Source organism: Chlorocebus sabaeus, unplaced genomic scaffold, assembly GCF_047675955.1.
Source record: "Chlorocebus sabaeus isolate Y175 unplaced genomic scaffold, mChlSab1.0.hap1 unalloc_scaffold_450, whole genome shotgun sequence".
NCBI lineage: Eukaryota > Metazoa > Chordata > Mammalia > Primates > Cercopithecidae > Chlorocebus > Chlorocebus sabaeus.
The window spans coordinates 154,522-179,852 of record NW_027327760.1 but is presented as its reverse complement, the minus strand read 5'-3'; the positions used below and the strand labels follow the sequence as shown (position 1 = coordinate 179,852).

At 38.8% G+C, this 25,331-nt stretch overlaps 1 long non-coding RNA gene and 1 pseudogene across 2 annotated transcripts in view; both read left to right on the top strand.

Annotated features, from left to right (window-relative positions):
* Positions 1-11,032: 11,032 nt before the first annotated feature.
* On the top strand, positions 11,033-14,841 carry LOC119620678 (PEST proteolytic signal-containing nuclear protein-like; annotated as a pseudogene).
* Positions 14,842-16,026: 1,185 nt separating this feature from the next.
* The window catches only part of LOC140711276 (uncharacterized), a 135,773-nt gene continuing 126,468 nt past the window's right edge, over positions 16,027-25,331 (top strand). For both annotated transcript variants that reach the window (XR_012092427.1, XR_012092426.1), the window contains exon 1: positions 16,027-16,410. This is a non-coding gene — a long non-coding RNA (uncharacterized lncRNA). The remainder of the gene's footprint in view (positions 16,411-25,331) is intronic.

Below are 25,331 nucleotides of genomic sequence, written 5' to 3'. Positions count from 1 at the left end.
ATCCTATAAGTATTTGTTGAGGAACATTTATCTTCCCAATGGAGAACTCTGATGAGTTGATTCATTAGCCAAGTGATCAAACAGCATCACAAGCATTAGAACAACCTGACATTATGTGCCTCTTGATCTGATGCAATATGAATTATACAACATAATCTATGAGGAAACTGACAAATTTAGAAAGTGTGGGATATTCTATATGAAAAAGTCCATGTCATTTAAAAAGGAGAAAGATTATTCTAGATTAAGAAAGACTAAAAATATATAACAATCAAATGTGATCAAATTGCATTTGATTGGATCTTGGATCAGAAAAATAAGCTGCAAAAGACATTTTATATTGTACTGTTCTTTCAAGTTTTCTGTATGCTCGAAAGCTTCAAATAAAAGGTTGGCGGGGGTGTTGCATCATTGTGGCTGCTATGTAGAGAATAGACTGCAAGGGCCAGGGAGCAGCAGGTAGACAGGTTAGGAGTCTATTATAATAATCCAGGAGTAAGATGGTGGTGGCTTTGATTCGAGTGGTAGTGGTGGAGGTGGGAAGAAGGAATCTGATTCTTTGTAAATTTTAAAGTTAAAGCCAAGGACATGTGCTGATGGACTGAATGTGAAACATATATATATAAATGTATGCATATATATGTATATGTATACATATATACACACATATACACATATAAATATATATATAGGAGTCATCATTACATCAAAGTTTCAGATGTAAGCAATTGAAAGTGGAATTGCTACTAACAGAAATGGAGAAGACTGCGGGTAAGCCAAATTTCAGGGAAGGTCTCCCATTTAGACTGGGGTATATTATGTTGAATAGCTCTGCTAAACATCCAAATGGAGGTGTTGTATAGACTGTTGAATATTCAAGTCTAGAGTTCAGAGATGTCTGGGCTGGACATATAAATTTGAGTGTCATCTCGAAATTGGTTGTGATTGCAAGGAAGTGTGTGTTTCCAGAGAAAAGAGGAGAACCAAGGATTGTACCTTTGGGGTGGTGATGGGGGTTGGGCTCCAACATTAAGAGTCTGATTGCTAGGACTCTAAACCACAGTCCAGGATTCATTGCCAGGTCCTATTAGTTCTAGCTCTATGCCCACTGATCTTGTTTTCGTTCCAGCTCTACCCCATCTGCCTCTTGGATGATGATGACAGGCTCTTAACTGGTATGCCATTCACATCTTACTTTGCCCTCATCTAATTTCTTCTTAACTCTGGTGCAAAAGGTCTCATTTCACCCCTCTGTGGAAACCATTCAGGGCTCCTCCTGGATCTCAGGATAAAGCCCAAACTCTGTAGCTTGACATGCAGGTTCTTTAAGATCTAGCTCTTGACTGCTCTTTCCAATCTTATCCCTTATACTCTCCCTACAAATTCCCATAATCTGAGCTTCAGTCACCCTGGGCTATCTAAATAAGTACCACCATCTCCATAAGTGGAACACAAGGTAGACATCCTGTAAGTATTTGTTGAATAAATAAATAAATATTCACTTTCAGGAATGCTGAAATTGAGGTCAGTGGCATGTCTTTAATCTGGAAAAAAAAAACCCAAATGTTTATTGTATCCCTACTTAGACCAAAAAAGGGGCACTGTAGGTCTCTAAAAATAAGAGTTGCAAACTAGTCTAGACCAGTTTAATTATAATTCTGCAAAAAGCTGGGAAGAGGTGACTTCAGAAATGTACATTTCAAAGCACTGGTTACATGTTTCCGGTGTTTCTCGCTCCATATTAAAACTCTGAGCAGCTGGGTGCCACATTACTGAATTTTAAAAGCTACACTTCGGTGATCCATAGCAAAAGAGCCTATGAGTCAGGTGATGATCCATTCATCAGTCATAGGAAACATGAGGCACTGAAAATTTAATACAAAACCCCAAACCCACAAAAACTAGCCACAGTTTCCTAACACAGGGGATGTGACTCATATCTCAGCAGGGGTGCACATACCTTATTATAGTCACAAAAGAAAATGTTTTTCAAACAAAAATTTCCCCCCAACATCATTTGCACAGGGCAGTAATTTGGTGAAAATCTTTTGAAACTTACAAAGTAATTTATTTCTTTGTGGTTGGCCCATATTGCTATGCTTGGTTCTTACCACAATGACTCTTAATTTAGGGAACAAAATGATGGCAATTAATCCTTTAACTATATTCAGCTGAATCCAGAGTCAAATTGAGAAGGGATGGAAAGAAAAAGCCCTTGGTTGACCTAACCTCTGGACCTCCCAGAAAGTGCTCCACACTGAAGGGATGCCCCCATCAACACCCAGAGAGAAGAGGTCCTGAACCGGCCATCCCAGTCTCAAGTGGATTCCTATTAATGCACTGCTTTTCTTGATGATAGATAGGGAGAAGGTGAAAAGGAAGGGGTGTACTAATAAAGATACATCACAAAATACATGTTTAGTACTGTATGTGCTATGTATAGGAGAGAACTTTTTCTTAAATACATCTTTAAAGTTACAGTGCAGATTTGATGATTTTGTTCATAAAGGACAAGAGGAATGAATGAGTGAGTAGCATGGAGACCTCACTTATATGTCCACTAGGTTATTCAGCAATAATTAATTACATGTCTATTATGTGCCAGAGATTTCATAGCAAATGGATTAGAACATGAGCCATGCCCTAGAGAAATCTCATATCTAGTCTACATGAGATGGCCGTATAATCAAGAAATTATAGTGATTTGATAGAATATTCATACAGGAACCTTACAAAAGCATAGAGGGTAAAAGTATCTAACTCCGCCCAAAGGTTAGGAGGGTCCAATCTGTAGGCAATTTTTGTAAGTTGAGTCTTGCAGCATAAATCCTGAGTTCTCTTAGAATATAAAACAGAGAAAGGAATTCGAGGCAGAGAGAACAATATATACAAAAGTTGGGAGATAAGATGGCATAAATTGAATTCCACATACCAGATTCAGGGGTTTCAGAAAATATCTGATACTAACTTCTTTTGACTGAACATTCTTTGAAGATGTTTTGAGGCTGAGGTTATGAAAGCAAACCTTCAAATGGGAACAGTAACAAAATTAATGCATTTTTGTAAAAACAAGTTTTCTGAAGCAATTTTTCTTAAATCTTGATTGGTTTCTTGAACAGTTTAACAATTTCCAGTTTTTCCTTTTAAAATTTTATTTAAATTTTCATTGGGATCAATTCCTTCTTCTCTGGGTAAATATTTATGAAATTTGATTCGTCAATCAGTTTTCTGATCCTAATGATTTACAGACTCCAGTTTTTGCTAGTATGAGTGTGTGTGAGGGGAAAGTGGAAACAATTACTTCAACAAATTCAATATCCCAGGGACAAATTTTATAACTCTAAGTCTTATGGAGTATCACTTCAGCTGTTGTTAATTTTAATTTGTGGTATTTCTTTTAATAATATTCATTAAAATAGAATAAAAGATAGATATCCATTTTATAATCAACCAGCAAGACTGAGAGAAGTTCTCTTGAACAGTCTGGAATTGCACTGTTATGTTTATCTTCTCATTTTTTGATAAACCTGTGTTCACTAACTGTCTTTGCTACTGCAAGAGCAAATGATAAATGTTGGACACAAAATGTCCTGCCTCGGATAGAGCTCATCCACAACAAGTCACATTCCCGCTTCTACCTATCAGATTAACCCCACAGACCAACTACAAAACACCAGTGTGCTTTTTGGGGATGCTAGGATCTCCCAGAACATAGTCACTCAATTAAACAGCGTATACTGCTAGCAAAGAATTCTTTAAGACCGTATCAGTGACAATTTAGTCTTGAACCAGGCATTTCATTCTTCCTTGGTTCTCAGGATTCCATCCGTAAGCTCCAGGTGCCATTTGAATGAGTACCTTTCTGTGTTGAATGTACCTGTGTCAAGTTCAATTCTTCCTTATGATCTGCTCTGTTCAGGCTGTTTTCATTGATTTATTTCTTAGGCTTCAACGTTTCCAGCTGTACTACTTTTCTATAGAATTTATGCTCCTCAGAAGTTATACAGAATTTATGATTTTTAAAACCTGAGCTATATCTGCTTTTTATATTCTCATCATTTCAATAATTATCACCTTTGTATATGATTAAATCTTCATAGACCGGGTCTCCTAACATCAAACACCCTGATTAGTTATTTAGTCATTTAAAAAGGCTTTTAGCCTTTTTAGATGACCTTAAAAAGGCTTTGAAGCCTTTTAGAAGTAACCTTCTTTAATATGTATTGGTAACTCCTAAAATAGAGATTCAACATGTCAGGATTTTTGTATGATGGGATATATTTGTATTTCTTTTTACCAGAGAATCAGGTCTAGTGTTTGAAGTCCAGTTAATTATATTTTCAGGCTAGGCACAGTGGCTCATGCCTGTAATCCCAGTACTTTGAGAGGCCAAGGTGGGGAGATCGCTTGAGCCCAGGAGTTTAAGACCAGCCTGAGCAACACAGCAAAACCCCATCTCTACAAAAAACACAAAAATTGGCCGGGAGTGGTGGAGCATGCCTGTAGTCCCAGCTACTTGGGAGAGTGAGGTGGGGAAGATCGCCAGAGCCTGGGAGGTTGAAGCTACAGTGAGCTGTGATCACACTCCTGTACCCCAGATTGGGCAACACAGTGAGACCCTGTCTCAAACAAACAAACAATCCTCCCCCGCAAATTATTTTCAATTACAATCCTCGACCTAACTGCATTCTCATGCCTCTATGTTGTTGTCATACAAGGAGAATCCATTAGGATTTTTCCCCTGGTTAAATTTCAAGGTAAGTCTTGCCATCTCTTGCTTTCTCAGATATTGCTGCTTTCTTGCACACCCCATGCAAAGTATGGATGTCTTGAGACTGGTGGCCTCTGATTCAGAAAGAGTTCAGGGTTTACAGTTAATTAACCTGACAAAAACACCTCATACAACTTCCTTTTCACAAAACGACTCGAACTTCCATCTTCAAAGCATTAGACTTTATCTAAATGGTCTCAAAATCCTTAGGAAGGAAAAAGGAGAAAAGAAACTAGTTGATACTTCTCCAAATAACCCAGCATGGCCATATCTACAGTCTTTTAAAGGCATTTCCTAATCAAAGAGCTAGAGGCTTGCTCAGAGTCTTTAAAATTATTTAGAAATTTAAATATTGGGATTTTTCAAAATATCCTTACAGTTTGAATTGGCATCTGGATTTTCAGTGTTATGTGCTCTGATTTTACCATGGGGGGATGGGATTCTCAATGATTATTCTCCTGGGTACACACATGAGGAGTTTCTGCAGTGATGAATTTGCCATTATATAGACATTCACAACCACCACCACCCCAATTGTGTATATGTGTGTGTGTTGGAAGAGGGAGTATGGCGTATTGGAGAGAAACAGAGATGGTTTTTATAGTCACCTCTTTTGTGTTGTGTTGCGACTGGCTGAGCCAGTAACTTGGCTGCGTACAATTCATCTTTTATCTGCGAGGCTCTGTAGTGCAACAACAAGAATATTTGCAGTTCATGTGCATACGACTTTGAGTGGAGGAAGGTGTAGCGTGCAATTATAATTTATAGCATTAGCAGTTATACTCTACAAGTGATTGCAGCGTACAATGAAATAGCATTTTGATAATAGCTCAATTTCCATTGATTGTTGCGGATTCAATGAGTATCTAACTCCAGTGAAACAAGAAATACTTCTATCTAAAGTCAGTTTAGTCAAGTTGTCTGCAAGGGAACAGACATTTAACAGTTCACTTAACAGCAGAAATTTCTGAACAAAGATATTTTTCAAAGCAGAAAAGGAGCAAACTGCTTATTGCAGGCTCAAGCAAAGGCCAGTTATTTTGGTTTTTAAAATATACTTTTAATTTTAGAATAATTTTACCAAAAAATTTATAGAAAAAATTGCAAAGGCAGTACAAATAGTTTCCGTAAGCCTCACACCCAGTTTTCCCTACTGTTAAAATCTTACAATAGTGTCATACATTTGTCCCAATTAATTAAACAAAACATATGCATTATTATTACTTAAAGTACATACTTTTTTCAGCATTCCTTAGTTTTCCCCTAATATCCTTTTTCTTGTCCAGGATGCTATCTGGTATACCACATTACATATAATTGATAAGAAGACTTTTTCCCCATCTGGCTTTTGGACTTGTGTAAGGACTTGTGTGAGTTGCTGTTCCTATCTTGTGACCATAAGGAAAAGAATCTGGCACCAAAGTCGACAGGCTGAGAATGGCAGGAAAGAATCTAGGTTTTAATATGCTATAGATCTCTGGGCCCACCAAGAGTGGAATCAGCCTTTCTTTGGACATCTTGATATGTGAACAATAAACCTCTAATTTAAAAATTATTTGAGTTACTTGCAACCAAGGCCATCCTAGTATGTTAGTATATAAAGATAACAATGATTAACTAAATGCATCTTCAGAAAGTACAGTTAGGTACCATTGTGAAAAGGGCACTGGATTGGGAGTCAGGGCAGGTGTGTTTGAGCCTGCACAACTACAACTACCTACAGGCTCTATGACATTGACTAAATGACTCTCTGCAATTTTTTTCTTCTTTTTCCTCCTCTCTCTCTCTTTTTTTTTTTGGGCGAGCGGGGGTCTTACTCTATGGCCCAGGCTGGAGTGTAGTTGTACTATCACAGCTCACTGCAGGCTTACCCTCCCCAGGCTCAAGTGATCCTCCCACCTCAGCCTCCTAAGTAGCTGAGGCCACAGTCATGTGCCACCACGCCCAGCTAATTTTTGTATTTTTTGTAGAAATAGGGCTTTGCCATGTTGCCTAGGCTGGTCTTGAACTCCTGAACTCAAGTGATCCACCTGCCTCAGCCTCCCAAAGCACTAGGATTACAGGTGTGAGCCACCACGCCTGGCCAGGTTTTCTCATTTCTAAAATAAAGGTTTGAACAGACTGATCTCTGAGGCCTCTATCAGTTCTAGAATAGTTGTTTCTTGAATAGATCTAGACCAATCTCTTCTGTTACATGTAAGTAAGGAGAAGCTCAGAGACTTAAAACTTGCCCAAGTTCTTCAATAGATAGTACCAAAACCCTGTTTCTGATTTCTTGACTACCAGTCAGGCATGATCTTTTATGTATGCCTCCCCTTGAAGGTGTTTATTAGAACATCTGCGATTCACACAAAGCTATAAATTATTTTAGAGATTGTATTATTCAGGGTTCTTTGGTCTTAAGGCACAGAAATCCAACTGAAACTAACTCAAGTCAAAAGGGAATTTATTGGTTGACATGCTGGGAGGTCCTAGGATTAATTTGGCTTCACAGATGGTTGGTTCTGGGAGTTCAAACAACACTTGCATGTCTCCCTTTCTCTCTCTCTCTCTTATTTTTTATTTATTTAATTATTTTTTTGAGACAGAGTCTTGCTCTGTCGCCTACACTGGAATGCAGTGGCACAGTCATGACTCACTGCAGTCTCAACCTCCTGGGCTCAAGAGATCCTCCCACCTCAGCCTCCCAAGTAGCTAGGACTATAGGCATATGCCACTACGTCTGGTTAATTTTTGTGTTTTTTTGTAGAGATGAGGTTTTGCCATGTTGCCCAGGCTGATCTCGAACTCTTGGGCTCAAGTTATCTGCCTGCCTCAGCTTCCTAAAGTGCTGGGATTATAGGTGTGAGCCACCATGCCTGGCCTCCTTTTTTTCTGGGTGTCTGTTTCACTTTTAGTCAAGATCTCTCAACATAGTGGGTAAGATGGTTGTTCTCGATTTCAGGTTTACATTGCTCTCACAGATGATGATCTTAGAGGAATCACCTTCCTTATAAGGGACATGTGTTGGTTGCTAAACAAACTTTGGGAAGACGACTCATACCTCTTCTAATTCCTATGATGGGGAACTGGCGTGCAATTTTATCCTCTCACCTGGGGAGGTTGGAATGAATTCTCACATTGGCCAAACTATTCCATTCCCCTTCCCACAACTACCGATTTAGGGAAGGGCCACTTCAGAGGCCTTCAAAAGGAAGGTAGGGATTCAAAATTAAAAGGTCTATAACGTTAACAAAAATTATAATATTAAAAAACTTATATGGCCTATCAGTAGCTTTATAAGGGGGCCAGTAGTAATAAAAATACCAATTTACCCCTCTCTAGATAAACAACATAAATCAATTCACTAAAAGAAACGTACGAGATAGGGCTTTGACACCTATGTTTGATAATTTTGAAAGTTATTGAACAATTTCCCATTGAATTGATATTTTTTTCTATACCTTGTAGTTCAAGTCAAGCTAATGACCTTAATTATTTTGAACAGTTCCTGCTGTGACTTAAAAGCAGAGGCTCTCAAACTTGAGCCTACCTCAGAAGGTACCAAACTTGAGCCTACCTGGAGGGCTTGTTAAAGTATATACAGCCTGTTGAACTCTTCTCTCAAAGTTTCTGATTCAGTAAGTCTGGGGTGGGGCTTGAGACTGCATTCTAACAAGTTCCCAAAGACCTTGCTGATGGTCTAGGGACCACACTTTGAGAATCACTGTGGTGGAGCATTCATGGTGATTCTTATATGCACATCATTAAAATTATTACAGAACAGGAATCTTGTAAATACAAGGCATCATATTCATCATTACAATGAAAGAACACTCATATTTCTTATTTATTTTAGGCAAAGAATAAAAGTTAAAAAGTAAATTAGGTGTCATCTTGGAACTGGAGTTTTGAGAGAGGCTTCCATTTGAACCTATCAAATGGGCAGTTTGGAAGTGGCCTGCCACTTTCTTGCACGTAATCACCTTGTGTGTCCTCAAGAGGCACATTCTAGTCTTTCTTCTTTGGGAGTTAGTTGATTCTTTTAGTTCAGGTGGAAGCTTGCTGTGATGCTTTTATAATTTAGATTGAAATTCCAACCTTCCAAACACTTTGTGATTAAAGGACCTAGATGTTTTGGGTAATAAAGCCAAGTCCTCTGGTGATTATTCGACTTTTGCTAAGTCCAAATGGCCTTATTCTTTAATGAACTTGGTTCAAGCTGTATATAAAGCCCTTTTTGCCCTCCAGTGGTTGTGCCCACTACAGCTCTGGCAACTGTACCTTTCTCCCTGACCCCCACTCCTGTTCTTATCATTTTACTCCTGTACCCCCAAATCTCTGTTTTTGGTTACTGTCTCCAAAGTTGACAAAGATGCTGAATTTCCCTAAGCATTAGTGTTTATGCAATTTAGGAGTGAAAATGAATTTTCAACCAAATCCTTACTTCCTCATTCAAAAGCCCACATTGGCTCCCTAATGCCAACCATATCAAATCTATCCTATTCTGCCTGAGTTTAAAAGCAACAATTTCTGTTGGTATGACATCTAGCATGCTGTGGATTTTTATAAGCTCCTTTTCCTATAGACACCAGGACCTATATTATCAAATACCTGGGTGGCCAGCCTGGCTTAGCATCCCTCTTGAGCTAAAAGTTGAATAATTTGAGAGATCAATGGGAGGTCTCTAGCACAAAACCAAAGCTGGCAACCATTTCCTCAAAAAGTCTTGATTATTTTATATCCACAAGGAACTGGCCACATTCTATAATCTCTTTGCTTGAGTGACAGTGTTCCACTTCAATCTAACAGGGGTGCATCTCTTAACTGGTAATAAATGAGTGGGAGTTACACAAAGACAAGTGGTACTCTAGTACATCCGATCTTGTGATTGTCAACATCTATGGTTATTCAGTTGAATATTGAATTCAATCTATGTTGAATCACTTCAGGAAATCCAGAGAGTCCTCATTACACATGGTGAGTGTGTTTCCTCAAGGAGGTACAGTACTTGGCATCTCTTAGATGACTGTGACTCACCGCTTCGTCTGGCTGCTATACAAGTACGTATTGTTTTATTGAATAAGAGGGTAAAAAGTCACATAAAACATTGCATACTACAAACGGTCAGGGAATAATTTGACTTGCCTTGGTGCAATTTAATTTACACATTGGACTTCTAGAAAAAAAACTGTTCCATAAATACAACTTAGTCTGGGCACATGAACCTTGAATGGCTTTGATTATTTTTGTTGTTGTTGTTGAATTCTCCTTGTCATTTTTTAGATTATAATATTTTTGTCAGATAGACTAAAGCTACCTTCAGGCAGGGAGAAAATTAAATAATATGAAAATAAGATAAAAGGGGCTTGTAGTAAGCAAAGTAGATGAGTAAGGTAAATAACATAGGTTTTTCTCAAATTTTGAAAACATTACCATTTATTCTCAACCCTGCTGAATATAAATTCCTTCTTTGCACAGCTGAAGTTTTTTAATTACCCTTCTGATTAGTAGCCATATTTAAGGTTTGACATGTTGTCTCCAGAAAGGAAATATAATGAACTTGTTTTACAAGCTCAGGTCACACCCAGGAGATATTGCTTTAAATAGAAGAAACATGCTGGTTTTGCAAATTATGCTTTTTCTATATGATGTCAATATCCCTGGAATTTTACAAATATGAGAATGTTTAGATAAATACTTTATATACAGAGATTCTAATTTGAGCACTTCTTTTCTTTTCTCTCTCTGGTTTTTTTTTTTTTTTTTGAGACAGGGCCTCACTCTGTTGCCCAGACTGGAGTGTAGTGGTACCTTTACAGCTCACTGCAGCCTTGACTTCCTGGGCTCAAGCCATGTTCCCGCCTCAGCCTCCCAAGTATCTGGGACGACAAGCAAGCACCACCATGCTGAGATAATTATTAAATTTTTTGTAGAGATGAAGTCTCACTATATTGCCCAGGTTGGTCTCAAACTTATGGGCTCAAACAATCCTCCCACCTCGGCTTCTCAAAGTGCTGAGATTGCAGGCGTGAGCCACCGCGTCCAGCTGAGCGTTTTTTTACTGAAGGAAAAAACTAGATGACAACTAGAATATTATCTGGATATTTCCAAACATGACATGAGTTAATCCTGAAATATCCAGCTAAGTGATGCTGGAGTGTCTTCTGAGAGGCTACCTGAATTATTTGGAACAAGTGAATAACGGACATGGCTATACATAGACTCAGTCTGCATTTGTTTCTGTACAGAACCAAAATTAAGGAAAGGGGACAGTCACAAAACACGTTCTAGAGCTTCTCTTGCTTCCCCCATAGCTTCTCTATGCTTCTCTGAGGCAAAGAAAACCTCGTTGTCAAACAGGGTTCCACTACTGGGCTGAGTTATAGGTACAAATTTCAGTCCTTTATTTCTCATACATTGCAAACTTTGTTTTCTGTATTTTTGTTTTTACTTTTTAAAACTTTCTATATATCAATGAATTGCATCCTCCAGCTCCTTTTCTGATTTAAAGGTTGACTGGAGTTGTGCCGTGGTCTCATGTAGTGCTGTTTTCTGAGATACCCTTTGGGTTGGAGATGGTCCCAGCTCACGTTGTCCCATCAACTGTCCTCCTGTACCATGCTGAGAGTAGTGCCATCTTTGGTGAGCACCAGGCCTCGGACCCAGCTCCCCTGGAGCATCTCATGGTCATTTTCCCTCAACTTCTGCTGTATCCTTCAGATGGGAAGGAGAGAGCAGAAACCCACCCTTCTCCCCTTGAGTCGAAAAATGACTTCCAGGCTGGCCAATAGCATAGGCTGCTCCATGACGGGATTGTAATGGCTTCCGCGAGCATGCGTGTTCCTTAAAGGAAGCCGGGAAAAGGTGCCTTAGAGGTGTTCTAAACGCAGAGCACCTCTGTAAGATCAAGCTTCATGCCCAATTAAACGCTGACCGCAGTTGGTTAGCTCACTATTCTGTGCGGCTGCTGAAGAGATGAGCCTGGCCAGGTTAAAGCTCACATGACCTGAGTGTGGCCCAGATGAACCAGGTATGCAACCACAGGTAAAACCTAAGCACACAGAGTGAGGCTAGTGGACTGAATTAAGAAGTGGATACCGGGGAGGCCGCAGCGGTAAAAATGACGGCCGAAAAGGCGGGAGATAAGAAGCCTGAAAAGTCGCAGCAAGCTGGAGCTGCCGGAGGACCTGAGGAAGAAGCAGAAAAACCTGTGAAAGCTAAGACTGTTTCTTTCAGTAATGGAGGGGAAAGTTCCAGTCGCAGCGCTGAGAAGCGATCAGCTGAAGAAGCTGCAGACCTCCCAGCGCTGAGAAGCGATCCGTGAAGAAGAAGCTGCAGACCTCCCAACAAAGCCTACAAAGATCCCCAACTTTGGATTTGCCATAGGTAGTCAGACGACAAAGAAAGCGTCAGCCATATCCATCAAACTTGGATCAAGTAAGCCTAAAGAAACTGTTCCAACTCTTGCTCCAAAAACTTTTAGTAGCAGCAGTTTTTAATGAAGATTAAGATGGATACACATCAGCTGGACCAAACTCCTTCAATAAAGGAAAGCATGGGTTTTCTGAAAACCAGAAACTATGGGAGCGAAATATAAAATCTCATCTTGGAAATGTCCATGACCAAGACAATTAAATGATGTTTTGAGATTGGGATGTGGGATGGGTGGAAAGTTAAAAGGAACAGTTTCTTTTTTTTTTTTTTTAAAGAATGGTATAAGACTATCTTTGGAGCCGCTTTTTTTTTTTTTTTTTCCGTTTTCTTTTTTTTAAAAGATCGAGTGGTACACTAATAAATGAGAGTTTGAAATTAGAGGTAATTTATGTTTTATCTCAGATTTCAAGACAGTTGCTAATTTTGTAGTTTCATATGATTAGTTTTCAAAGGTTACAGATAATAAATAAATCAGAAATGTTATCTTTTTAAGAACTGCATATTTTTTTTACACAACTATTAACACATTAAGAGGGAAGCACAAAAAGTTATTGTTTGTTTAAAACTGCAAGCACTTAACTCTCTTAACTCCCTTATTACCTAAACTTGCCTGGCTCCCAGGAACAGCCTTATAGAGAGAGGGAGTATTGTATTGGGAGGAAAATGCTACTGAACTGTTGACTGAAAGTAAATTTAGATAAAATTAAAATATAGCTTTTTTTCCTTATGGGCGTTTGTTTTGTTTCAAGTCATCGTAAATTAGGTATTACATTGCTATCAGTGGATACAGACGCTTAGCTCTTAAAAGAATTTTTTAAAAATGTAAACTGTTGAATATTTGAAATAGCCCACTTTACCTTAATGAGTCTTGTCTCTTTGTTAGTCTTCAAAGAAAAATCATTTGCTACAAAAGTAAATCAGTATTTTCAATGTGCTTCTCTTGTTTTTGTTTATTAGCTAGTTCCTGTAAGCATTTCCACCAGAACTTGACACAAATCATAAGGAAGCGGTTTCTTTTAAAATACAAACCACCACCAAAAATTTAAATGTACATATTGCTTAAGTATTTGGCTGTTTTTATTTTTTAAAAGGTATAAACACCAAAAAAATTAACATTGTATGAAGATGGAAAACAAGAAGATGCACTTTCTGTAACTTTGTTTAAGGATTTAAATTACTAACTTGTGAAATCCAATTTGAATTGAACTTAACTACTGGCTTTCTTACTGGTAAAATTATATGGTTTATTTGAAATGTATACATATTGACCAATGGCCTCTCAAAAAAGCACATTTTAGGTACTGAAATAGAAGGAAAGGAAATGCATCTTCAAACATTTTTTGGAATCTCACCACATATACCTTGTTAGATTTATGTATTGTAGGGTGTTTGTTTTTGGATTTTTGTATTGTATATGAACTTTTTTTAAAAAAAGTAACAGTTAAACGCATCTTTAAAAGCATAGTCACAGACAAAAGAAACATACAGTATAAAAATTTCCTTGAAAACTCCTACAATATTATGTTCGGAGGCAGCTTCAGACTGTTTTATTGGTGGTAACCGCTTGCTGAGCTCTTGTAATCGGTAATAACTCTAGAGAAGCAGCCTGTGTATATTCCTAACACTTTGTTCACTAGCGTTGAAGTTTGTAATAGGCCCAAGTGAAGCAATGGAAATGTATATGGAATTCTTAGTTCTTACATGATTTAATTATATCAAGATATATGAATTTAACTTACTTTAATGAGGCAAACTATCCATTTTTCTCCATTTTGTTGTTAAAGCAACATAGCTCTCCTACATATTCTTTTCTTGACCCAAATGAAATATTAACCTAAGGTCAAGCAGGGAGAGAGAAATGACTAAGATGAATGTCTTTGCTAAAATACCAATACATTTGTCAAACTCAAACTCAAACTCAAAAAAAAAAAAAAAAAAAGGAAAAAAGGGTGGATTCACATGGCAGGATCCAGGATCCAATCAGTTTGAGCTCTGGCATCACCCCATGGCAGGATTCAGTCAGATCATGCTTCTGGCATCACCTCATTGAAAGATTCAATCAGATCATGCCTCATTACCCTACACTTATAAAACCTGACCCAGTCCATTGCTCAGAGAGATATTGCTTTGGGAACTATCTCCTGTGTTCTCCATACTTGTTACAAGGAATAAAATTGTCTTGCAAAGAAAAAGAAAAACTGTCTTCCTAGCCTAGCTAAAATCTTTCTCTCTTCAAACTCTGTCCTCTTGCATGTGCTTAGGCTTTTAGGAATAAAACTCAGGAAGTCCTGTCTCAGCCAAGGAAGCCCAGAGTCTTCTATCTGCTTGAATGCAGGAAGAGAAAACAGAAAATGTCTCAAAATGTTATCATGTCACAAATGTTGTTTTGCTTTTGGACTCTAGTTCCTGGGTCTGGACCATGATAAACCTGATTTCCACAACGTGACATAGATATAAAGGGGTTATGGGAGTTTAAAATCCTGCTTACTATAATGTTGATTAAGAAACATGAGTGTCATCTCCACACACCTGTTAGAATGACTGTTATCAAAATGATGAATGATAATAAGTATTAGCAAGAGGTAGAGAAGGGGAACTCTTGCACGCTTGTGGTAAGACTATTAATTACTATGGCCGTTATTAAAAACAGTATGAAGAGCAAGACTCCGTCTCAAAAAAAAAAAAAAAAAAAAAAAAAAAAACTGAAAATAGCATTACCATATGATCCAACAATCTCACTACTGGGTGTGAATCCAAATAAAATAAAACTAGTATGTCAAAGAGATATCTGCACTCGCATGTCCATTTCAGCATTATTCACTATAGCCAAGACATGGAATCCACCTAAGCGCCCTTCAATGGAAAAATGGATGAAGAAAGTGTGGAATATATACACAATGGGACACTCTTCAGCCTTTAAAAAGAAGAAAATTTTGTTATTTGCACAACATGAATAAACCCGGTAGACATTATGTTAAGTGAAATAGGCCAGGAACAGAAACACAAATACTACATGACTTCACTTATATGTGGCATCTAAAAAAGTTGATCTCATAGAAGTAAAGAGTAGAATGGTGGTTACCAGAGGCTGGATGAGGGCAGTGGGAACTGGAGAGATATTTGTCAAAGGATATACAATTTCAGTTAGACAAGAGGAATAAGTTCCAGAGACCTATTGTACAACATGGTAATAATAGTTAATAACAACGTATTGTACACTTGAAAATTGCTAAAAGTAGATGTAAATGTAGTAGTAAAATGTTCTCACCATAAAAAAATAAGTTTGTGAGGTCACGCATATGTTAATGAGCTTGATTTAGACATTATACAATGCATACATATTTTAAGACATCATGCTGTACACCACAATATATACAATTTTAATTTGTCAATTAAACATTTTTTAAAAAACAGATGAATCTCATGGTACATGGACTTGCATTAAAGATTGGGGTTCGAATTCTGCCCCTTACTACTTACCTAGCATGATAAGCAACAATCTTGGTGTTTCGCCCTTTCTTTCCTTTACCCCATCTCTCTACTACTATTTAGTTGAGACCTCCATTATCTTTCACCAAGATCAACATAACAATCTCCTAACTGGTCCCTCTGTCTCCAATCTTACCCTCTCCAGTCTATCATCCATCCTAATGATAAATGGAAATGTAGTCATCCAAAGTCCTCCATCAAAACCCTTCAATGACCCCCCGTTGGCCAGAGGGCAAAGTTGGAGCTTCAAAGCAATGATTCATAGTTAATTCAATGATCTTTGTAATCCTTTATGATCAACTTCCTCTTTCCACTCAGTGGCAGATACTTGCAGTTGTGCTCCAAATTTCATACTCTCATTTTTCTTTATTAATATAGCCACACATTTTTAACTGAGCTCATTGGTCATCATAACGGAGTCTATTGAAAGTCCTCAGCAGGTGGTGTGACGATGTGACCAGCTCTGGCCAAGGAGCTGTAGGCAGAAGTATCTTGCAGCAGCTCCTGTAAATCTTAAAAGACAGCTGGTGCATGTCTTTTTTTTTCCTTTTTTTTTTCCCCTTTCTCCTTCCTGCTGCGCCGTATATGGATATGGTGAGTGAATCTAGAGCAGCCGTTTGGAGGTATGAAGAGATCCTGGAAATAGAGGCCATGTTTATTGAAATAAAGACTGAACAACTCCAAGTTCCTGAAGACTTCATTTCACCAACCTAGAACCTCCTTGTTCATCACAGGCAGACTTATTCCTAAAGCAAACGCTCTCATTTTCCTTCCTTCTCTACTTTACAACCATGCTGAACTGCTTGTTATTCCTTGAACTGATCACATAGTTCTGTGCTTCTGTGCCTCGCCTCTTGCTGCTCCTCCACCTTATTTGTCTTTCTAGCAAATTCTTTCTCATTAAGATCTACCTTGATCATGCCACTGCACTCCAGTCTGGGTGACAGAATGAGACTCCATTTCAAAAAAAAAAAAAATCTACCTCTAGGGCTTCCAGCTTTGTGAAGACTACTCACTCACAGCCAGGCAAATTTGGTGATTCTTTCCATTTTCCATCTATCTAACCTAGTCCATCTGCCTAACCTAGTACTGATCACGTGCTTATGTTTTGTTTACCTATGTGTTCTACATAATAGATGGTGAACTCCTACAGGTCATGCCTTTTTTTTTTTTTTTTTCATCTCTGTATTTCTATTGCCTAGCATAAAATTGTGACCCAAAGAATAGGGTTGCACAAATGAACAATTGAATAAAATTCTCTGAGTCTCTATTATTTCCTCCTCCGTAAAATGGGAGTCATAATAATTCCCATTCTAGAGACTTTTGAGAGTCACATGAGAAGAAAATGAGAAGGTTCTCTGTAAACATAACACATTATCAAGAAAACCAAGGCATTGTGTGTTTAGCCAAATTTCTCTTATCTGGTCAATAACCTTAGACAAATATATTTTCTATAGAATTCAGAGTTACTGATCTATTTTATATCTACATGAAATGGAAACAAAGGACGAATAGAAAATAGTACACACTTCTGATATTAGCCATGTAAAAATTAGTAATATAACCAAGGATTCTTAAGGTCAATTTAATTTCTGTTGCTAGGTACTTGAATATATTTGAGTCCAACTATCCTACAAACCCTTAGCTCCAGGTAATCTCTTCGGTCACTGAACAAACATAGCTCCATTTAATATAGTTGTACTTAAAACAAAAGTGGTATGTATCAAGCTGATTCCACTTGCCGAAATCACTTCTGGATCATAGAATAGGTGTAAGAGCCAAGGACTCAAGACATTCACTTTTTCTTCAAGTCAGCTGCTTTAAGAGAACACAGGATGGTCAGAGCTGGAGCTGGAGCAGGGGCAGGGTGTGCTCTTGTTTCTGCTGTTTTAACCTAAACAGCCAGGGAACTCTGGACATCCTTTGGAGAAAGTGTGACCAATGGAGCAATAGGCCTGCTCAGAGCATACTGACTTCTCTCTTGGGACTAATTCTCTCTTCCGTTCTACGCTCTACACCCTCATGAAGTCATCCACCAGAGCCATCATGTGCTTGTGTCCCTCTGTGTTCCTGCAACCATCTGCTGACTCTAGATCCTTGCTTTAGTCCTTTAACACTTCCCAGCACCAAGATCTCACGCCTGAGAGTCTAAAAGCACCACCCTCCCCCAACCCTTTTTTTTTTTTTTTTTTTAAACAGCAATCAGTTTGCTCCCACCACTCCCAGGGAATCCAGTCTCATTTTTGCCTGTATTTTCCTATCTGGGGGTGGTGATGGTGGTGAGAGGGTGGAGAATAATTTTAATGTCACTTCTTACATTATGAATCAGTGACATAAGCTTTTAAAGCCAAAAGTATTTGTAAGATCTTTTAAAATGATAGAAGATTTAACTACCTTCATTCTCCTATTTAAACTGATTCAGAAGGAAATACAGGGTTGAAAGTTAAGTTTGGGCTCTTCTCTTCTGTATATTTGCAAACGCACAAAGCTGGGTCTGTTATGTCCTGTCTGAAAGGCTATCTATTTGTACAGCTTTATGCATCTCTTCACAGAACACCCATGAAGTCACAGCTCATATTTCTGCTTTAAATATTCGATCTTTTGGCTTTAAACACCCATAAGGGTTATTTGTCAAAACGGATCTTAAACCTCTCCCCACAGCTCTGCAGTGGATCTTTAAAGTCATGCTGTTGGGGTGGGAAGGAAAGGGTGGGGGAAATGGGAAAAGTTAGCCATTCAGCAAGCATTTATGGAGTGCCAAGTACGTGCAGAGCATATGGTATCTAGTAATAGGTGCAGTGAGGGAGAGAGAAAAGACACGGAGACACTTTAACCTTGTTTTCTAAAGATGTTTGTATGAAGAGCAAAAGCCAGCAACCTCAGGCATGTAAGAACATGTTAACAGCAGTGGTGTGTGTGTGTGTGTGTGTGTGTGTGAGAGAGAGAGAGAGAGAGAGAGAGCAAGAAAGAGAGGAGGAGATAAAGCATATGTTGGTATAGGGATAGGATTAGGATGGGGGGCGAAGAAGAAATAGTCATGCCTTATGTAGAAGGTCCTTTCTTGATGTGTTTTCTCAATCATCTTCTGACCCAAGATGCCTTCCCTTAGCTTTCTGAGACCGCAGTAGTGAGTTCCCATGGCCCCTTTTTATAGCAACGCACTTGCCCCCAGCACTTCCCTGACCCTTGGGATCCAGCTTGTTTTTCCAGATTTGTGTTTGTTTTGGTCTTCTTTGAGGGCAAACTTTCTTTATTGTGCCTAACCATTCATTTCTGCCACATACCTCTTTGGTTCTTGTATTAGTCTGTTTTCACACTACTATAAAGAACTGCCTGATAATGGGTAATTTATAAATGAAAGAGGTTTAATTGACTCACAGTTCTACATGGCTGGGGAGGTCTCAGGAAATGTACAATCATGGTAGCAGGTGCAGGGGAAGCAAGGCACCTTGTTCACAAGGTGGCAGGAAGGAGAAGTGCCAAATGAAGGAAGAAGAACCCTTTATAAAACCATCAGATCTCATGAGAACTCACTATCACGAGAACAGCATACGGGAAACCACCCCCATAACCCAATTACCTCCACCCGGTCTCTCCCTTGACACATGGGGATTATGGGGATTAAAATTTAAGATGAGATTTGGGTGAGGACACCAAGCCTAACCCATATCAGTTCTGTGCTATACTGTGGCTAGACACTTGGAAGGACACCTGTCATGTGTGGGCTGTGTGGGCCCAGGAGGGCTGTCCCCATGTGCTTAAGCAGGTGTGGCCTCCCTTAGCAGATATGGGTACCCAGGAGGCCCTACCAATCTGGTTCTCATGCTGTGAGTGACAACTTAGATACCACTGTAAGGTACTCTCAAATCCTTATGGAGGTGGAGACTGACAGGCTTGGATTTGAATCCCATTCCCACTATTAGCTATATTATAAAAACTTATAAAACTACATTGAGCCTCAGTTTCTTCATGTGTCCAGTGGAAATTCTCCCATAGTGTTATTATGATAGTTAAATGAATTAATGCATACAAAGGGCTTAGCATAGTACTTGGTACATAGTAAGCACTCAATGAAATGTTAGTATTATAATATAAATATAGCTTTCATTAATACTCATGCATTTACTTTGAGACTGTTCTTTGTGGCCTAAGATATATTCGCTCTGTCCTACAAAGTATATGACTAAGAGAAAAACAGGAAATGTGACTTACTCCATCCATTAAACAAGCTTTTTTAAAGTACTGACTGCATTTCCAAGTACTGTATTAGGTCCCTCCCTCCACCTCCCTTCATCCTTCCACAAACACTTATTGTGTGCCTATGAGGCACCAGGCATCGCGTTGGATTCTAGGAACTAGTGGTGAAATAGACAAATATGTTTCCTTCCATCACAGAGCTTATGTCCCAGGGAGAAAGACAGGTATTACATAAGTAAACCCAGGTTTACTTAGAACCAGGGATAAATTTTAGGTGCTACAGGTAGTGCTCATGGATCATGGAGACCTGTAGGGTCAGGGAGACCAGTATGTTATGAATTTCTACTTATGAAGCTAATTTTCTAAAAGGTAAGTTACTTGGCTGCCATTAGGTCAACAACACTTTTTATTATGTTGCTGCTAGGCATGGCTGGCATTTTCTAAGGAGATATCAATCAAATCCATAATTTTCCAACTCTGTATTTTAAGTGGCAAAATGTCTCTAAATTAGAAGATTTGAATATTATGCTTATTGATAAAAAGGCATATAAAGTATCAAAACTTAAAAGAATAAGTTCACAGGTACAACCTGGTATGTGCTTTACCAAAACTTAACAAAGCATGCTTTTTATTTAAACTTCTATTCTGAACTTAGTCACCAAGTCCAGACTTAACTAGATTATTTCTTTGTACATCATCTTCCATTAACTAAGACAAAAGCCAGAATACAAATGTGGTTCTAAAACTTCTCAAATTGTATCTGTAACTTTTTCTGCAGCCAATAGCATCAATGCCATTATACAGGGATCAAACGGATGGAGAACTCTATGTTTATTGATAGCCAATTATGTGTGAGTGCCAAATGTAATCTCATTTAATTCTCACAGGAGCCCTGTAAAATAGGTCTTATTTTTATCTCTTCTTACATATTAGAAAATTAAGGCCCAGAGAATTTGAAAAAATTTATTCAATTTTGCACACAGGGCTCATATTCAAAGCTGAGACTACCTGATTCCAAAGGGTAGTACCATGTGAAATGGTACTCCCAATTGGGCATGAAGGATCTATTTGCAGAAGGGCAAAGAAGTATATTTCCACGCATGCATGGTACATTTTAATTTATATAATCATGAGACAGGCTTAGATAATATGGCAAAACCCCTGTCTCTACAAAAAATACAAAAATTAGGCATCGTGGTGCGTGCCTGTGGTCCCAGTTACTGGGGAGGCTGAGGCAGGAGGATCACTTGAGCCCAGGAAGTCAAGGCTGCAGTGGGCCATGATTACACCACTACACTCCAGTCTGGGCAACAAGGTGAGACCCTGTCTCAAAATAAATAAGTTAAATAAATAAATAAATAAATAAATAAATCACTGCAAATCTAAATAGTCATATGATAATCACAGTTTAGCACATAAAAACCCCATTATAGTCTCTATGTCACAAGTTATGTGCAATTTATCCTGGGCTCTAAGATTTCCTTCTTAGAACCCTTAAATCTGTTTTTAAAATTCTTTCCATATACTACAGTTAAAGATAACAGGACAATGAAGGGCATTCAACATGTCACAAACAGGAAAAAATAATATATGTTCACTTTTTCTAAGGTTATAAAAAAAACTTTACTTATTAAAAGCTCTCTTTTCAGCAAAGTAAACTTGCCAAATTGGACCTCATTCAATGTGCCTAAAGTGGAACTAATCCATCTTCTTTCGGGACTGGATTAATCTTGCCTTTCTTATTGCTTTCCATGGGATCATCCGTTTCCCCAAGCACCTGGGGTCAAACCTTTGTAGCCATCTTTGACTCCTCTCTCCTCATTCTCCTACATTCAGGCAAGTATCATTAAGAATGAGAATACCAGCCTGAACAACATGGTGAAACCCCATCTCTACCTCTACCAAAAAAAGTACAAAAATTAGCCAGGTGTGGTCATGCATGCCTGTGGTCCCACAAACTCAGGAGGCTGAGGTGGGAGGATTACATGAGAATGTCCTCCATATATCAAGTGTCAGTTTACATTCACGTTTTTGTTTGATCCAATCTTCATAGCAGCCGCACTAAAGTATTTGTTATCAATTCCATTGGTAGATGAAGGGACAACCTCAGAGAAGTCAGAAGCTGATAATTAGTGAAGTGATTTGAACCTGGGTCTTTGTATACAATAAAATATTATTCATTTTTCCTACATCATTGATCTTCTACTCATCTATTTCCTTTCATTACTCATGAGCTCACCTTGAGACTGACTTGCATTTTTTAAAAGCTCAAATGAGTGCTACAGCTTGCTAGCCATTTTTCTTTCCCCAACTTCCATCCTAACTCTATGCCTTAAGCCATATTTGTTTTCCCAACCATTCATCTTTCTCCACTACCTAATACAGTAGTTCTCAAGCTACTAAAAATCAAATAATAGTGATGTGTCACTCATTTACATAAAAAAGTTTAGTTCTTTAAATTATGCTCTATTTTAAACACCTCTCCCTTTTTTTCTTAAACTACTTATCCTGACCACAAGCCAATGTGAGTATATGTGTTTATTTCATATTGCCTGCAAATAGTACTACGGCTTCTAAGACACTGTTGTGTCAATTTGAGAATCACAGCCCTAGATGATAAGGGCTAAAATGACAGGTGCCTCTAAATCTTTCCCTGTTTCCTACTACTCTTCAATCCAGCATGCTTCCTTGGCTGCCCAGGGCTGAAGTTCCTAGCCCAATACCTGGCACCCAGGAGGATTCACTCACTGCTTGTTGCCCATTGTTCCACTCATTACTCATGAAGCGTACTTTGTTACAGTCCGTTCCTCTGCTTTGCTCTTATAGTGACCCTTGGTCCCAACTTCTCTCTTTCCTCTCCTTTTTTTCTCTCTTTCACTCCTGTTTTAAAAGATCATAGTTAATATTTATTGAATGCTTCTAATGCCCTAGACACTTCCCAAGGGCATTGCATGTGTTAAATCAGCTAAGTGTCTCAAAACCCTTCCGTTGTGAGTATTTGCAAGACCTTTTTTTCCTGACCTCAGTTTCTGAATTTGCAAAATAGAGATTAAAATAACACTCACCTAATAAGATTGTTATGAGGGTTAAGTGAGTAAATACACAAAGTTCCTAGGATGTGATAAACATTTGACAAGTATTAGTCATTATTTTTATTAAGCCACGTTATACTTTTGGACCTTTAAGTTCATGTTGATTAACAACTTGGAAGTAGCCAGTGCAGCTATTCAGGACTCAGCCATGTCTCCAGAGTCCAAACTCTTAAACACTGGGCTCCACCACCTCCTTTTTCTCCTTTTTCCAACTCACTCAAATAACCCTCCCACTCTACAAAGCTGTGGTCACTCATTTGTGTTCCTAAAATACCCTTTGACTAGTCTGTGGTGTGTAGCAGAGTGCCACACTCATATAGATAGTACCTTACCTTCAGATAAGACTTCTAATTATTATGAAATAATCTCCATCTTTGTTTCAATTGTATTAACAATTGAGAACTGATCTGTGTTGGTGATATAATTTTCCCTTTTCCTACTTGTATTGGGGACTGCCAAGACCATCCCCAGGGTCAATGATTTGCTAGGAAGACTTACAGGACTCAGCACACAGTCCTAGTCAGGGCTAAGAGTTATTACAGCAAAAGGATACAGAGCAAAATCAGCAAAAGGAAAAGGTGCATGGGGCAAAATCTGGAGGAAACGAGACATAAGCTTCGAAGAATCCTCTCCCATCGGAGTCACACAGGATGTGATTAATTCCTGCAGCATCAAGTTGTGACAACAGGTATGAAATGTTGTCCATCAGGGAAACTCATTAGAGATTCAGTGCCCAGGGCTTTTATTGGGGGCTGATTGCATAGGCACTCTCTGCCTAGCATGTAATAAAATTCCAGACTGGGGATTCCTTTCCTTATTCCTTATGGGAATCATGAAAGCAGGCGTCCAGCACAAACCACATTGCTTGTACAAACAGTTTAAGCGCAGTGAGCCTTCTTATCACTTCTGGGAATAATGGAAACCCTCCTGTGATGGTTAATTTTATGTATTCACTTGGAGTGGGGTTTGGGATGAGATTAACATTTAAATCAGTGAATTTTGAATAAGGAGACTGCCCTCCAATATGTGGATGGGCCTCATTCAATCAGTTGAAGGCCTGAATAGAACAAAAATACTGGCCTCCCTGAATGGAAGGGAATTCTTAGCAGGCCACCTTTGGACTGAATTGGCTCTCCTGGGTCTCCATCTGCCAGTCTTTATTTTTATGTTTTATTTCTATTTTATTCATTTATTTATTTCTTGACACAGAATCTCACTCTGTCACCCAGCCTGGAGTACAGTGTGTGTTCCCGGCTCACTGCAACCTCTGCCTCCCAGGTTCAAGCGATTCTCACGCCTCAGCCTCCCGAGTAGCTGGGACTATAGGCGTGAACCACCATGCCCAGCTAATTTCACCTTTTTGGTCAGGCTGGCCTTGAACTCCTGGCCTGAAGTGATTTGTCCGCCTCGGCCTCCCAAAGTGCTGGGATTATAGACACGAGCCACCGCATCTGACCACCCCCAGCCATTACACTGGAAATGCACTATCTACTCTCCTGGATCTCAAACATACAAATATACACATATACATGCATATTATATATGTATACAAATATACACATATATTTACAAATGTATACTAATATACAAATGTATACAAATATTTGTATACACATATATGTACATATGTGAGTATATGTATATACATATATGTGTATATGTGTATACAAATATGCACATATATTTGTATATGTATATACACATACACATATCCTATTGGTTTTGTTTCTCTGGGGAACCTAACACACCCCTCAAAATCCAAGTTCCTAGATGCCAGCCAAGGATCAGCCTTGCAAGCAGGTCTTCCTAAGGCTAGCAGTCTCTGGCCTGCTTTGTTAAAGCTTTTCTGCACACTACTAATTTTTATAGCAGTAGAAGCCATATGACAATAATGCCATGGAGCAGCAGAGCCCATGAATAATCAAAAACTATGAGGTGGAGAGAAAGTCAGTAGAGAGAAGTTGGCTGGTAGTGACAGAAAAGTAAAAGCAACAGGCCCGGAGCCCTGGAGTGAAGGCCACATTGTAAGAGTGGAGCATCCAAGGAGGAACCAGGGGAAGTGTGTGGCTGGGGAGAAGTTTGGGCAAGTCACTAGATGCTCCTTTACCCTGCAAGACCTGACCATGTAATTGTGGTTGTGGTAGATAAAAGGTGTCTGGAAATTCTTTGCCACTCTTTACGTAATGATATGGGATCTGTTCCCCTCTCCTTGAATCTGGGTTGACCTGTGGCTTGCTGTAACCAATAGAATGCTGCAGAAGTGACACTGTGGCTGTTTGAGACATGAACCTTAAGAAAACCTGGCAGTTTCTGCTTTTGTGCTCTTGGGAGCCCGGAGTCCCCATGTAATGGTAGTCGGCTGCACT